The sequence below is a fragment of the Lutra lutra genome, chromosome 11 (genome assembly GCF_902655055.1).
Source record: "Lutra lutra chromosome 11, mLutLut1.2, whole genome shotgun sequence".
Classification (NCBI taxonomy): Eukaryota; Metazoa; Chordata; class Mammalia; order Carnivora; family Mustelidae; genus Lutra; species Lutra lutra.
Genome location: NC_062288.1, coordinates 16,167,159 through 16,183,887, shown reverse-complemented (window position 1 = coordinate 16,183,887; position 16,729 = coordinate 16,167,159). Strand labels below are relative to the sequence as shown.

At 41.6% G+C, this 16,729-nt stretch overlaps 1 protein-coding gene across 4 annotated transcripts in view; it reads left to right on the top strand.

Moving 5' to 3' along the window:
• Positions 1-460: 460 nt before the first annotated feature.
• STARD3NL (STARD3 N-terminal like) overlaps positions 461-16,729 on the top strand; it is a 55,131-nt gene continuing 38,862 nt past the window's right edge. Inside the window, exons 1-3 of one of the 4 annotated variants that reach the window (XM_047694497.1) lie at positions 463-616; positions 1,327-1,382; positions 10,441-10,494. The gene's annotated coding sequence lies outside the window, so the exon portion shown is untranslated. Of the gene's footprint in view, positions 617-1,326; positions 1,383-10,440; positions 10,495-16,729 lie in introns of all 4 variants that reach the window. The other 3 variants (XM_047694495.1, XM_047694496.1, XM_047694494.1) reach the window with 3 other exon arrangements.

Sequence of the window (16,729 nt, the reverse complement as noted above, 5' to 3'; positions counted from 1 at the left end):
GGTCCTACTTTTTCATTCCTGGAGAGCACAGTGGGAGGTGCCAGGGACCCTGAAATCCAGGCCATGACTATTTTCCACGAACTGGAACCTAAATCTCCACCACGAGACTGCAGGAAAGCGAAAGAAGCAAAATCTCCCGCACGGGGGAAGCCGCCCATTAACGAAACACTGTGTGACAACACTCAGTCAAGTCCAACCAGCTCGAGGCTCTCAAAACCAAGTCTAGATTCACACCCTCCCCTCGGGCCAAGCCAGCCCGCCTTTTCCCGGCTTCTCATGTCGCTTACTGGGCAGCAAATGATCGACAGACTCTTGTACCAATCGCTGGCTCTGTTACGGGGGGGGAGGGGGCACGCAGGCCCCAGCCCAGTCTTTGGTCCCTCCGGCGAGATGAGCCTCTGTGCGTCGACGTCAGCGTGTTGACGTCACGGGTCGGATACTCGAAGAGGGCAGGGGGTGGCTGACTGCGGGCGGTGGGCTGCGCGCCGGCTGCGAGGCTTGGTGCCCGGGCCCGCCCCGCCAAGCCCCGCCCCTCCGCCCGCTTGGCGCGGGCGCAACTACGGAACCGCTGTCCCCGGGCCAGCCTGGGGCGGCCGGCCCGAAACCACCCGATAAGGTAGGCTGGGTTTCTCGTCACCCTATTTGATAGATTGGAAAACTGAGTCACCCGGGATCAGATGACTTGCTCGGGGCTCACGGTAGACCCGTGAACGGAGGCCAGAGCCAGAGCGTCGGGTGTTTGCGGAGCGCTGCGCGGTCCTCGGGGAGGAGGAGGGGCTAGGCAGGCTGTGTTTATAAAGGATGCAAAAGTGAAGTTGCAGAATGCTGAGCCCCACCTCGTTCCAGAGCTGAGGCTGGGATGCTGGGACGGGATGCTGGTAGAGAGGTCTGCATTCCTTCCCCCTGCGGACCTCGAGGAGTCCTCGGTGGAGTCCCGCCCCGTGCTGGCGCCATGGGCCCTCCGGAGTTAACCATGAACGGTGACTAGGGTGATGCGTGGTTTATACGGACAAGGTCGATCATTGGCCTCTTTTACTCATTAAGAAAATCAGTGTTCAAAACAAAACAAAATTGAAAAATCAAAGCCCAAGTTATGAGTGTTGTGGCCCTAGTTTCATTTCACTGCCTTGCCCAGTCATAGTATCCGGCCATATTTTGAAATCAAAGTAGCATGCTTGTTTTTGTTTAGGATTTTATAGAAAGAGTTGTCCCCCCCCGCCCCCCCCCCCGCCTTTTGTTCAAATATGGGTTAACATTGTGGAACTTTTCTTACCCTTCCATTAATGTGCCAGTTATTCACCATGTCATTTGTCTTCTGTTTCACAGATGGAATCACTGAATTCATCACTTGACTCAGTAATAGTTTGGATAAGTTTAGCAAGGTAACAAAGTAACAGGTCTAATCTCTCAAATATACTGGAATTAGTTCAGATTGTTTACCTCAGAACCTTTGAGAAAGGTTCTGAAAGATAATTCCCATGTATGTACCACCTACCCATCTACTCTCTAAAAGCACGATCTCAAAAAATAAAACTTTTACTACCTTTGCTTTATGTATAGATTCATGCCCATAAAGTGAAAATGTGTGGTGTACAGTATGTAAATACATATATAATATTTTCATTAAAAATTTATTCTCTTTAAATCTTGGTAAAACATTGAACTTTTAAGTCTGCATGATTGCATAAAACTGCATTAAAGAAGTGAAATTGAAGTCACTTTGGGAGACTTTTCCTTACTTATGTTCACAGGATGGCAATTTCAATCATTTCAGTTTATTCTTTGAACAAGTTTATCAGATGAGGACCTCATCTGTGCCACATTTTGGTTTGAGGTGTTGGAGATTGAAAAGTTTACTTAGGGTTCCTGCCCTCAAAGACCTTTCATTTTGGTGGAGACACAATAAACATGTAAAGAAAAATGACTATTTTAGATAATGATAAATGATAGAAAAAATAGTTCAGGATAAGGGGATAGAGTGTGACTGGGATATGGGGGAGTTGAGAGAATTTAGATATGGTGACAAGAGAAGGTTTCCTTGAGGAAGTGACAGTTTGATGAGACCTAAGTGTTTAGAATGAGTCAGCCATGGGAAGATCTGGTGGAAGTTTCCAGGCAGACACTGCAGTGCAAAGGAGCTAAAGGAAAAATGGGCTTAGAGTGTACCAGGGATAGAAGAGAAGCCATGTGTGGAATGGATTGAACCTTGGAGAGAGTGAGGTGGGGGGAGATGACATTTGAGAGGTGGGCTTGAGCTGCATTGTCTGAACCCAGTGCACTCAGGCAAAAGGCATAGGATTTGTGTGTTGCCAAACCCCTCTTTATTTAATGATGCTCATAGACTCTAGCTAGCTCTCTGTTTTATTTTGGTTATGAAATCATTGCAGCAATTCATTATGTATATATTTTTTCACCAGTAGTCTTCTCTCTTAATGAAAATACATCTCCTTCCCTTTAGCACAGTGTCTCATGCTGTTTTTTCCTATTCATTATTATGTGCAGGACTCTCAGCCTCTGCTTGTCTTCAGCTCCCTGCTTTTATCCTTCCTTCCTATGAGCCCTCCATTCTTTATGTAGGGTATCCCTTTGGAAAGGACTGGCAGTCACTACCTGCTCTTGTCCAAGCTGAGTTCTAGGAAACTGCATGGTCAAGTGAATTACCATTTTTCATCAGAGCTTTTAACTAACTGGAGAATTAATGTCTGCCTTTATTTAGTGCCTACACTGTGCCAGGAGCATTACATACATTCTTTCCTTCCAACATATTGCAAAGGTAAATATTAATCCTTCTTGATCAGAAGGGAAGCTTGTACTTTGGCCATCTAGCTAGTACTGAGTGAGCGTAGATTCAAACATTCCAGCTAGCCTGACCCCAAAGCCTAATCCATGTTACTCTACCTCACTGCTTCCCTGAATAACATAGCTACAGCTACAAATCTCTTTTATTTGAAGTTATATATTTTTTTGAAGTTATATTTTTTGAAATGGCATTTTAGAGATCATGATTTAGTCCTCTCATTTTATAAAGATTTTATTTATTTATTTGAGAGAGAGAGCGCCAGAGTAAGGGGGGGGGACAGAAAGAGAGGGAGAAGCAGGCTTCCTGCTGAGCAGAGAGCCTGGTGCTGGGCTTGATCCCAGGACCCGGAGAATCCTCACCCCAGCCTAAGGCAGACGCATAACTGACTGAGCCACCCAGGTGCCCCTGAGAATACAGTATTTTTGTTAGTAGATTACAGATTTTTGTTAATAGGCAGTGGTTTCAAAATGATTTTTCTTTTTTTAAGATTTTGTTTATTTGGCAGAGAGAGAGAGAGTGAATGAGGGTGTACACAAGCAGGGGGAGAAACAGGGAGAGGGAGAAGCAGGCTCGATCCCAGGACCCTGGAATTATGACCTGAGTGGAAGGCAGACACCGACTGAGCCACCCCAGTGCCCCTCAAAAATGACTATAAAATTTAAGGTTTAATTGCACACATCTTTTTTTTTTTTCCTTTTTAAAGATTTTTATTTATTTATTTGAGAGAGAGAGGGAGAAGCCAGATCCCTTCTGAGCAGGCTTTATCCAAGGACCCTGGGATCATGACCTGAGCTGAAGGTAGATGCTTAACTGACTGAGCCACCCAGGTGCCCCTAATTGCACACATCTTTGAAAAGGAGTTCAAAACTTGTTACTAAATTCCTAGCATTAACCTTGCGCTTACAGGTGTGGGAACATTGCATAGAGCTGCTGGCTCATACTCTTTGTTAGCAAGTGGAGTTTCTTCCTAGAATTGAGGACGTCTTTGGGTCAGCTTTGGGATATAACTTCTTTCTTGGTACTCTATAATCATTTTAAAAAATTAAGTAAAAATCAGTTCATGGATTTTGTGGTTAAAAAATGAGTTGCTATGTTCCTCCAATTTAAAAATACTCATTATTTATTTCCAAGCTTTGCTTCTTATGACTGGGATATGGTAGGTGAGTAATAGTAAACTAACAAATAGTTCAATTTACTTTCTGGTGATTTCTTGACTCTCCTATAACGTAGTAGGGATTGTCTTTCATTAGTTGAATTAGAATTATGTAAATGCACTTATCTTCTTTCTTACACATTGGAAAGTCTTAAATTTAGGCAAAAGAGAGCTTTTGCTCTTTAAGCCATTCACTGGGTATTTTGACTGAGTTTCCCTGTCCTTCAAGATTGTTCGTGCAAGCAGTGTCCATGTTTTGAAGATCTAGGCTGTCATGAATTGGTCTCAGACTGTAGTGCCATCCTTCTCCGAACCTAGTGCCCCAGGCTGAACTAGCTGTTTCAGCTTCAGTGTCTTTGCTTGTGTTCTGCCTGGAATGCCTCATAGATGGACAAATCCAGCCAAAGTTCTGCCTGTCCTTCCATGTCCATTTGTGCTGCTTATTTAATGGAATATTTCCTGTGTCTTTAATGGAAGCCTTTCATAACACCTTTGGGAGTCTTTCTTTGTGATGTAGTTTACCAATCCTGGTATCTTTGGTAATGCACTCTTTTATGCATGGGTATTCAAATATATGTTTGCTTGAGCTTAGGAGACACTTAACTATTCATGTTATACATGCAAAGTTTTTTGTAGATTGTAGAGCCCTTTAGTTTTATTTATACTTTTATCATCTCATCTTTGAAAGAAGCACTGTTCTGTTTTTCTTGGCTTTGATTCAACAGAACCTCTTTCCTATTTCAGTTAAGGGCAGTTACCAAGAGATCCCTTGAGAGGAACTCAAATCTTTGGGTTGTAAATGGTCACAAGTAAAAATCATTGTTACCTGTGTTTATGGTACTGGATAATATAATAACAGTTCCAGCTTTTGAGTATTAAAGATTAGAAAAGGCCCAGAGAGCCTAGCCAGGGATGCATGTGGTGCTGGGCTAAGAAGCCTGGTCCGTATCCCTGGCTGGAGACAGCGGAGGCTTGCACCAGATGTCATGGGTTCTGCTGTCCTGCAGAGCTTGAGCCTTTCTGAGCTATTTTATTTGCTTTGCTTGTTCTCGATCTGGATCTTGAAGGTACCTGTTGTGATGACTCCCCATCACAGGACCCCTGCCAGCCTGCAGGATATTCCTGCGCAGGCACTGGGGTAGTACGGGGTGTGGTTGACTCTTTAGTTTAAAACCCTTCTCCTCTACTTCTCATCTTGTCACAGTTTTCCGAAAACTATCTTGGGACCAGTGGGCATCCTCAGTGTATAAAACTTGGAGTGGAGAGGAATTTGGCCTAGTACCTTCTAAGTTGCAGTAGTCACTGGTTTCCACCACCCATGTGTTTTAGGACAGTGTGCTTTTCAAATCCTGTGCATTATTGCTTACCCGGGTGTATTCTTGTTTGCTCTTTGTTTTAGGAAAATAGACTTTCATGTTTTTGTTTTTGTTTTCTTTCAATTAACCACTTGCTTGTTGAGCGAATATGCGGAACCAGGGAGTTTCAAGTACATTTTGCTATTTGTGTTGTACTTAAATTCATCAAGCAAGGAGCTCCTGAGCTATCAGAAATTTCTCCAGCTGAGATATGAGCACCAGCCAGTCCTCACTTTGGGCATTATTGATAAGAGCTCTCACTTAAAAGAGGGCTTCCTCTGGGCCAGCTGCTGTTCTCATCGCTTTGTGTCTGGATTGCTTATCCTGTTGACATTTTGGGCTGGCTAATTGTTGTTGTTGTTGTTGTTGTTGTTGTTGTGGGAGCCATCCTACAGCATCCCTGGACTCTAACTAGATGCCAGGGACACCTCCCCCAGTTGTGACAACCAAAAACGTCTCACCGGCCCCAATACCTGCACAACCGCTGCTTTCTAGAAACTAATGTATTCCTCGCAAAAGCCCTCTGAAGTACATTACATCATAATTGTCCTCATTTTACAGAAGGAGAAGCTGAGGCATAGAGAGGTTAAAGTAGTTTGTCTCAGGTTATACAACTAGTAAGGAGGGGACTGACACTAGGCAGTGTTCTTTGTGAGCCCCGTCCTCCCACAGCCAGCTGAGACTGGACCCCAACTATTGGGGATCCAAAGGCCACGTAAACTAGGAGCCCAAACAAATGCCAAGAAGGAGTAGGCAGGGCTGCATGTAAGTGAGGTGGCAGGATGTCAAACTGGGGAGCTGGGAAGTATTGCCAGGATTGCCTATATTTGAAGAGAAACTAGAAATTTGGATCTATGAGGGGAAAACTCTCATATTTTAATATTGGCAATTCAGTGTTTATAAAACATCGTGTGAGCCAACAGTCAGATAAACACTGTCACCTATATCTGGACAAGGTTTGGTTCTGGGGCATCAGTTGGGAGTCTTTTTTTGTGTAAACTTCGCAGCAGTGCATCATTATAGAAAAGTGTGCATGCATGTGATGGGGGGAATGTAGTTTCTGTGTGGAGGGCGGGTTTCCCTGTGAAGACTCGAAATGAGGGTGGGTGGGAAGGTGCTTCCAGACTAGAAGGGACTGTCTTGCTGTTTTTTTAAGCCAGAAGAGTGTGAGAATTAAAGCTGGCCCTCTGACACCCTTTGAACTTTTAGTGCTCTGCTGCTCAGAGCTGACCATTTGAAAGTTCTGGACTCCTACGGCCTTCAGCAGTGTTTGTACCTGTTTCTCTCTTGCCCTCTGCCTGTACAGGTGGTAAAATACATATTTTTATAGGACATGGAGAAAGCATAAATTCTGGAATCCTGGAATGATTGTATCCTTGCAGAAGCAAACCACAACTAGACCTCTTTGTGGCAGCCAGAAACTCATTGAGTCTGGTTTAACGCTTTGAAGAGCATCTCTGCCTGCATTTCAGTAGCCAATGGACGGCTGTGGCTTTTGATGCATTTTCCTTATCCTCAGACTCTGACCCCCTTAGTCGGGCCTGTGTACCCTCATGCCCCAGCTCTAGGTGTGAAAAGCGAGCCGTCACTCCCGTGCTGACCATCCATGGCCCTTGTCACCTGTCCTCCTTCCTGGCCCAGCTGTACCCTCTGAGGCGTGCTCACATGGGGTCCCTCCCAGACCGTCCATGGCTCACTGGTCCTGGACATGCTCCTGCACCTCTGTTTTTAATTTACTCCAGTCTTCCTCTTATTCACAATATGCATTTCCTTTCCATTTCTTGCGAAGTCATACATTTACTCTTGGGCCAGCTTTTTCATGAAGCCTTTTCTGGTCACCACAATCTAAAGTTCAGTCTTCTCTGTATTATAATTATCTTAGGCTTTGATTTCTAATTATTGGTATGACCGTTTTACCTCCTTTATAAAACTATTCTACTTGAGGATCAGGGGCTTGTCTTTCTCATTTTGGTTTTCCTCACAGCTTCTAGCATAGTGTTTTACTTGTGGTAGATTTTAATATCTGTTTACTTGGGTCCTATTCCTATAGTGGTTTCTTTCTCTTTTTCCATATATTTGTATCAGTTTATGTAGTGTGTTGTTGGAATGACTTCAGTAAATAGCACTGAAAATAATTGGAATAAGAGATGACCAAATTAATTAATTTGGGACATTTTGATTGTTTTGTCAGTTACAGTAATTAAAGAAAGTTCAAATATTCTTGGTTCATTTAATGTAATATACTGAAATCCCAGACATGTGTATAAACTTGCCTAATTTTAGTTAACAAGCACCTGGACCTCAGACTTTCATATGATAATATTTGTGATTCATGAATTAAACAAACAAATCAAATGCATAACCCATAGCTAGGCATTTCCCTAGGTGCAAAGGATTATATGTCCACATGTCTTGCAGGAACTATTGGTCTAGCACTGGGAAAAGGACATGTGAACAATGTGTGAAAAATTAGAGGTGCCATTAAAGATGCATGACATGTGTGTCATCCAGTGAGGTTATGGAAGGTTTCTTTGAGGAAGTGGTACTTAAGCTTCCTTAAACAGTGAACTGGCTTTTATTGCTGTTGTTTAAGTGCTTCGATGATAAGACTCTCCAGGAAGATGGAGCATTAGAGCAAATGCATGGATGGTGAAATTTCCTCCTGCACAGGGAACTAAAAATAGGCCCCTGTGGCTAGAGCCCTGGGTATGAGAGAAAGGGGATAAAATGGTTCGTTCGAGTTTTCATTTTTTAAAAAAAACTAGCATGATACCAGCATGGAAGATGTTTCAGAGATGAGTGAGTCTGAATTATTGAGTAATGTGAATGAGTGATAATTGGGAAAACTGGAAAAGTCCAATAAGAGATATTAGGGGAATGACATGGTCACCAGTTCGGAAGATGAAGCTCACAGCAGAATCAAATTTAATGCTTATCTTCATAATAAAAGCTGTACACAAGAAATTATGGGTTATTATTTGTTAGTTTTTCTTTCCCTAAATATTTTTTGAAGATTTACGGGTAGTATATATGTTCTACACCAATATCTGTATTTTTAAGTCATTCTTACAGTTTTGTTTTTGACTTTGTAATTATCTCTTGTTACATTATTTGAGAGCAAATAATGGAGCTGGTTTCAAACCTTTTTGAGAACCTTGAAAGCTTAAAGAGATCCTACTACTTTTTTTTTTTAAGATTTTATTTATTTATTTGACAGATGGAGATTATAAGTAGGCAGAGAGGCAGGCAGCGAGAGAGAGAAGGAAGCAGGCTCTCCATGGAACAGAGAGCCCGATGTGGGGCTCAATCCCAGGACCCTGGATCATGACCTGAGCCTAAGGCAGAGGCTTTAACCCACTGAGCCGCCCAGGCACCCGAGCTCCTACTACTTTTATGATGTCCTCTACCTCTGTAACATTCTCTGAATCCATTCTCATTATGAGGCTTTAATTCTGTTTCTTGAGTATATTAGCCTATAGCTGCACTGAGTCTTAAAATTAGTGGTCCTTGTTTTTGTGATTCTGTTTCCTGAAGCATAAGCTAAAGTCATCTGATGCTGATCTTCTGAAGGTCAGTTTCCTATATGACCACCTATGAAGTCTGATGAAAGAAGGAAAGATTACAATTGTTTTTTTTTCCCCTTCAAATCCAGACATCAAGATTTTGCCATTGATTTTCCTAATCTGTCATGTGCACCAAGCAGACCTTCACCCACCGTAAAGATTAGTAATTATGTTAGGAACTATGTGCCATTTTGTATACCAAAGAGTAGGAGATGACATATGTAACTTCTGCCTGTTGGTAGATACTCCTGGGCAAAGATGTGAATGACCGTTCCTTCTCTTGGCTTGTCCTGGTTTGTGAATTAGGGAGTTGGCCTTGGATAACGCCAGGGGCAGTTGATACTCCGTCTTCCCTGGCATTGCTCTTCGTGTACTACTTCTCCCAGTGTTGGAGCCACTAAGGAGCAGTGAGGAGAGGATGGCTTTGTCAGCTAGAGTGACATTTGCAGGAATGTTTATTTCTCCTCTTTCACAGAAGGAGTCTTGTGCCTTTGAACAAAGAGAAACCCTGCTTGCTTCTGAATAGCCACCTTAGCTTTGCTGTCTACTCGTCAGCTGACCAGCTACAGCTGGCTACTCTACAGGTTTTCCCCTGTAGAGGAGATAAGTTTGGGGAGGGCTGTGGAGAATGTGTGATGAACATATTCTTAATTCTAGTCATTGAGATGAAGAGAGGTGGTTACTAAAAGAAGTGTCCACTTGTAGCCACTTGCCTATGATTCATGGGAGGTCATTGAGCTCACTGCCTTGGGACATTACTGATTTTCAGATAGAGATCAATAAGATCGCAGTTCTGTCCTGAGAACCGAAATCCTCTTTTTGAAAATTGCTTGCAGTGAGCACTGACGAAATGGCAATACATGGCGTAGAGATGTCTTTATATGCATTGGAAAATATTTAGGTTACATAACTGAGGGATTTGTTGGTTTACAGCTTTCTCTGGAGCTTCTGGGGTGTAATCTGAAATCTAGCCACTGTGTGTGCAGGGCAGGGACAGTGAAGAAAGAGGCAGACCATTTCACATTTGCCATGGCAGTTGTAGGGATGAAGGAACTTACTTACAAGGCTTGTCTTAAGCAGTTGCGAGATGAGTAGTTTTCCTCACCCGGCCTCCAGAATCTTCAAAGTTTATGTCAAGGCCTCAAGTGAGTTCAGCCAGTCACACACACCCAGTCCAGATGGTCTCAGCACCACAGTTCTGTTTCAAGGCTGTATCTTTGGAGCAGCTTCTGAGAGTGAGGAAGACGAGCAGAATACACATTCCAGGGACAGGAAAGGGGGTGGGGAGTCTCCCGGTGTCCAGGTCCAGCTCACAGGTTGGCTGGTGGTCACATCTTGATGATCTCCTCAAAGGAAGTATTATGATGGTTGACTCCACCGTTGCTAAAGCTGGCAGCACATCCTGAAGAGGAAGTTTTAAATATTCATGAGAATGTGTGCACTAAGGAGGAACACGGTTGCTCTGAATTACCACCTACTGATGGTTGAGAGTACTAATGAATTCAAAATCGGGAAAAATAGTGCTAACTCCATAATAACCATAATAACTGATTTCCTGTGATTTTTTAGGAAAGCTAAAAGTAGATTTTGTTCTGTGGGAAGAAGAAAAAGTTCTGGAAAATGGTGGGTAGTCAGCAACCAAGAAAATCAGCAGTCTTTTATACCTGTGGAAATGACTTTGACTCATGAAGGGAAATGGGGTTATGTATAGCTTCTGTGACCTAGAAGATTAAAATAAAGTTGTTTCTAGGTGAGCTGTGAAGGCAGTATATGAGTATAGAAGTTAGAGCCAAAGCTGTGAGAGGGAGAAAAGCTGTAAAAATCTATTTGAGCACCAAAAGAGATCTACTGGGAGGAGACTCAGAGTTTGGAAAGAGACAGTAGAAGTTGGAGGGAAGTAGCTATAGAGACCACGTTGTTCCAGTTATTCTGGGCCACCTGATAGCTGTTTCTGAAAAAGATGAATATTCTTGTTTGCCAGAGCCCATCTTGAGAGAGATTTTTTAATTTGGATGGTGATGAGATGTGGCTATAACCTGCCAGCCATCTGACTCAGCCAGTGCTGGTGGCGTAACTGTCTATCGAGTTGTCAGCCCTTGCGGAGGTAGTGAGCGAACAACATGAACTACCCAACGTGACTGGCCATTCCATGGCATGCTGCCATTTTGCCAACCTGTGATCTGTGGAAGAGTAAATCTACATTGTCAGGTGTCCTTTTTCTCTCCAGCTGGCTCATCTTCCCTTGGACTAGGCAACACCCAGGGGCATGGTTATTGTCAGGGGTACTCACTTGACTGACTTCCTTCCTTCTTCTCTTCCTTTCTCCCTCCCTCCCCTCCTTCCTTCCATCCTTTCTTCCTCTTTGTCATTCCCTTCTATTATTTATCTGTCTCCTCAAGTAGATGGCAGTTCTGCCAAGAGCAGGGGAACACTTACATTGCTTTTTGAAGCCTTTTAAATGTCCTTGGGGTTTTACATTTTGTAGGTGTTCAGTGCTTATTATTTAATAAAATGGGAACTTTTAGTGGACTTAGAGTGGGCCCCATCTTAATTATTTTCTGTTCTACAGATAAAGGAACTTTTTTTTTTTCTCATCTTTTATGGAAAGAAGGGAGAACATTCAAATTTCTGTTTTATTGAATGGTTTTATATTCCATTCCTAAGCTACTAACTCTAAAATCTCTCTCTCTAGTTCAGACCTCTTCCCTGAACTCCTGACTTCTTTCTGGCTATTTCCTTTAATAATAATTACTATCTACTTGGATATTAATAAGCATTTCAAACTTTATGTGTCCAAACTGAACTGATGTTCTTCCTCGAAGTTGCCTTTCCATGATCTTCTCCATTTCAGTAAATAGCAGCTCCATCCTTCAATTTCCCCAGGCTGTAAACCCAGCAGTTCTCTTTTCATCCTTCCTTTATCCCATACCCCACACCCAGTCCATCAACAAATGCTTTTGACTCTGTATTTAGAACCAGTCTGTTCTTACCACCTCCATGCTACCAGGCTAGTCTACTAAGGCAGTGTTTTACCTCCTTCCTGAATTTGTTACCATATCTGCTGGTTGTTCTTCCTGCTTCTATGGTTCTCTCAACTAGAGAGCCTCTACTGAAAACCTTCAGTTTCTTCCTGTCTCATTAAAATCTTTACAGTGGCCTATAAGGTCTTCTGTCCCTTCTCAACTTCTCTCTTATCCTCTCCTGCTGCTCTCCAGTTTTTTGTTTGTTTGTTCATTTTTTATTTGCCTGACAGAGATCACAAGTAGGCAGAGAGACAGGCAGAGAGAGAGGAGGAAGCAGGTTCCCTGCTAAGCAGAGAGCCGATGTGGGGCTCCATCCCAGGACTGTGAGACCATGACCTGAGCCGAAGGCAGAGGCTTTAACCCACTGAGCCACCCAGGTGCCCCTGCTCTCCAGTTCTGTTACTTAGCTACAGCCAAGCTGAAGGCTAATGACTGTCTGTACTCCAGGGTGGCCAACTCCACCCACCTCAGGGCAGTGCCCTTACTCTTCCCTCTCCCTGCAATGCTCTTTGCTGGTCTTTGCTCCACCTCGTCAGTGAGGTAATCGTAAACATGCAGTTTAAATGTACAGTGCTTTTTTATTTACCCCCTGCCCCCTTTAGAAAGTCTGCCTTCCAGAGGGAGAGAGAGAATCCCAAGCCAGTTCCCCACTGAGTGGGCAGCCGGATGTGGGGATGGATCCCACAAGCCTGATATCATGACCCCAGCCGAAATCAAGTCAGACTTCTAACCAACTGAGCACCCAGGTGCCCCTGATGTAACTTTTTTTATAAGCAGCTTCTGATTCAATAGCCTATTCACTTATTTCCACTGATGAACAATCAGTTTTCAGTTTTTATGTGACTCTAACCCAATAAACATGCTTGTGAATAAATACTAAAAAAAAAAAAAAAAAAAAAGTCTGCCTTCTGCCCAGGTCATGATCTCAGGGTTCTGGGATAGAGCCTCGAGTCAGCCTCCCTGCTCAGCAGCCAGTCTGCTTCTCCCTCTCTGTGATCTCTCTCTCACTCTCAAATAAATGAAGTCTTTAAAAAAATGAAAAAGAAAATAAGCTCTGTGAGCATAGGAAATATTTTTTATTTTGTTCGTTGCCACATCCCATGTTCAGAGGAAGACCTGGCACAGCTTTTCGGTGGTCGACTCGTATTTGTGGAGTAAATGAAGTAGACATGGCAAAGTTTGAATTTTCAAAAATTATCAAGTGCAATTTTAAAATTTTGTAGTACACATCTAGATTCAGTTTCTCAGTATATGTTTGAGTTCTCCTCATAAATTATGCAAACATCAATATACATTTATCCAGCCATCTTTAAATCTTAATATTTCTATGTTTAGTGTCAAAAAAAGTTCACTAATATTTTTACTATTGCTATAGAAATAGATTGCTTAGAAATTAAGTTTTTATAAAAACAGATTTGGGTTTGGGAGATAAATTAGTGTTGTTAGAAGACTGACCTAAAAATACTATAGCATATTTGTTTTTTGCTCTAATTTTTCCTGGTCATTGATATCAATTTCTTTTTTTTTTTAAATATTTTATTTATTTGACAGAGAGATCACAAGTAGGCAGAGAGGCAGGCAGAGAGAGAGAGAGGGAAGCAGGCTCCCTGCCAAGCAGAGAGCCCAGTGTGGGGCTCGATCCCAAGATCCTGGGATCATGACCTGAGCCGAAGGCAGAGGCTTTAACCCACTGAGCCACCCAGGTGCCCCCATTGATACCAATTTCTAAATAAATCTTAGTCCTAAAGCATATCATTGAAAGGTTAAATCCTGTTTATGCACATATGGTTACTTTGATCTGCTGATATTAGCAGAAATTATTGAGTGATACAAGACTGCAAGAAATGACAGAGGTTTTTATTTTTTTATTTTTTTATTTTTTTGGAAGTGGTAAACACTTGTTTATTTTTTCCCCCTTTTAAAAATTGTTAAAAAAAAAAAAAAGATTTCCTCCTACGTTCAAGAAGGATTTGCCAAGTTTCTGCCTGGAGCCATTTGTTATGGCTGTGTAATAAATCCTGGAAAGTTTGAATTTTTTTTTTTTTTTTTTTTAATTTTTTTTTTTTTTTCAGCATAACAGTATTCATTATTTTTGCTCCACACCCAGTGCTCCATGCAATCCGTGCCCTCTACAATACCCACCACCTGGTGCCCCCAACCTCCCACCCCCCACCCCTTCAAAATTCTCAGATCGTTTTTCAGAGTCCATAGTCTCTCATGGTTCACCTCCCCTTCCAATTTCCCTCAACTCCCTTCTCCTCTCCATCTCCCCTTGTCCTCCATGCTATTTGTTATGCTCCACAAATAAGTGAAACCATATGATAATTGACTCTCTCTGCTTGACTTATTTCACTCAGCATAATCTCTTCCAGTCCCGTCCATGTTGCTACAAAACTTGGGGATTCATCCTTCCTTTCTTTCTTTTTTTTTTTTTTTTTTTTTTTTTTTGTGACAGAGGTTTTTAATAGAAAGCCTTAAATGTGTGCGTTGGGGGAGGTGGGGAGGAGGAAGGCGGAAAATAGCAGCAAAGAGAGAGCAGATTTATCAGAATGGAATAAAAGCTTTCATTATATCCCAAGTGAGTAAACAACACTAGAAAAGACCTAGAAAATAAATATTTGGAATGAAACAATGGAAAGCATATAGAGAGATATTACAAATTCTAGACATTCTAAATTCTTAAAGAGAAGTAAGAGAAAGAACAGAAGGAAGTCGTGTTGAAGTGTAGCAATCAGTGGTCGTATAATAAATCAGCTTCATGAATTAAATAGCATCTGGTATGCCCAAGCCTCGGTGGATGGTGCCTTGTAAAAAATCTCTCTCCCCAAGTCTGGGAAGAGTTTGGGTACTAATATGTGGAACCAATTGAAAGACAGATTTGGCTTCTAAAAGCTTATAGAAAAGTGATTATCTTGTGCACATGTTCATTAAAGACTTGGGCAAACTTTAGAGCCCAGACTGTTGCTCAGTATACTCTCCAGTGTTCCATTTAGGCCTCAGAACAACAACCAGAAAGGCCATTAGTAGGGGTTTGACTGACACTGGCTGAATGTTCAGACAGAATGACTGCTATCTTCAGTCACAAGCACTTAGGAAGTCTTCAACCAGTTTTCATTTGTGTGGGGATAATTTGATAGTTACGTAAAGGGCAAAATTATCTGCATGCCTCTTACAGAGGTTTTCCTTTTAGTCTGTCACTTAAACTGTCTTGCACAGAAGAATTATGCAAATGTGTGCAAAATTCATGTGCATTCTGTTTTATAGAATGATAAGTGATTTCCTATGATGATTCTGGTTCCTCTGTGCTCCGAAAGGTAGCTCACAGTGTGGCAGAGTTAATTTAATGATTTTTTTTGTAATGAAAATTTACATTTGCTCTCTGTAATAGCTGTATGCTACATGTTACATGTATGTACATCTACATGTATATACATTATTTTAAAATACATACCATATGTATGTTTACAGATACTGGATGGATGGATAGATACATAGAGGCAACTCTATTACAAAACATCTTTCTGTCCTTCTGTTTTCTGAACTATTCATAAATTAAGCCGTGTACTTCATGACGCTTACTACTCAGTACTTGAGCATGCATCTCCTAAGAATAGGGTCATTCTTCTACATAACCAGGAGACTGGACTATAATCAATTCTCCAATTGTTTTCTGTAACTTTTTCTCTTCTCTTTTCTCTCTCTTTCTTTTATTTTTTTTCTTTCAAATTCAAGATTCAATCTAGGCTTCTGTATTGCATTTGGTTGTGTCTCTTGATGTTTAAGTTCAAAGATTATCCACAACACTTTTCCTTCTTTCTGTTCTTGTTTTGTTTTAACCACCAGACTTCTTTAAATAGTCTGCAATACCTGTCTTGGAGAACATCCCAAAGCTGTGTCTGTCTGACTGTTTCTTTATTACTAAAATCAGGTTAAACATTTTTGCCAGGGTATGTCATGATAGATAAGTGGTGTTGTGTACTTCTTACTGCATCACATCAGGACATATATAATGTCAGCTTATTCCAATATTGATGATGCTGCTTGATTAGGTACAGATGGTGGCTGCCTGTCTCTTCACTGTAAAGGTGTATTATCCCCAATGGACTTATTGGATAATCTGAGGGATAATACTTTTGAGACTGTGAAGATCCTATTTCTCAACAACCTCTTAATAATTTTTAGCATCTGTTGAAGATTCTTACATGGCTCAGTTACTCCAACTGTGGGTTACAAATTGTTGATTTTTCTAATTTAATTATCTCTTCTTCCTTTTTTATCTTTTTTTTGGGGGTAAAGGAGAACTTCTGCCCCATCTCTCTCTCTGTCTCTCTGTCTCTCTCTCTCTTACATACTAATGGACTTCTGGAACTTTTAGATTTTTCCAACATTACTGCCATTACTTATTTTCATGTTCAGGTTGTCCCATATTGGCCAGTGGGAGCCCCTCAAGACAGCCTATACAATTATTTTAAATGATTTTGGTTTTTTGTGTCTTCTGTAGGAAATCTTTGCTTGCAGAAATGTTTAAAAATATTCTCCTATACATTCGTATTTTTTGCACAGTGTGAGTCAGGGTTCAAAGTCCTTTTCTTTTTTTCATCTTCAGTTTTGATAGCTCGTTCTCCTGGCATCATTTGTTGTCTTTTTACCGTTGGATTGCTCTGATATTTTTGTCCAAAGTCAAGTGATCATATAAGTGCAGGTCTATTTCTAGGCTCTCTTTTGTGTTCCATTGATCTATTTGTTGACCTTTATGTTAGTGCCATACTGTTTTCATTACTGAAGCTTTATAGAAAATCTTTATGTTAGGCAGTGTGAGTCTTCCAGTTTTGTTC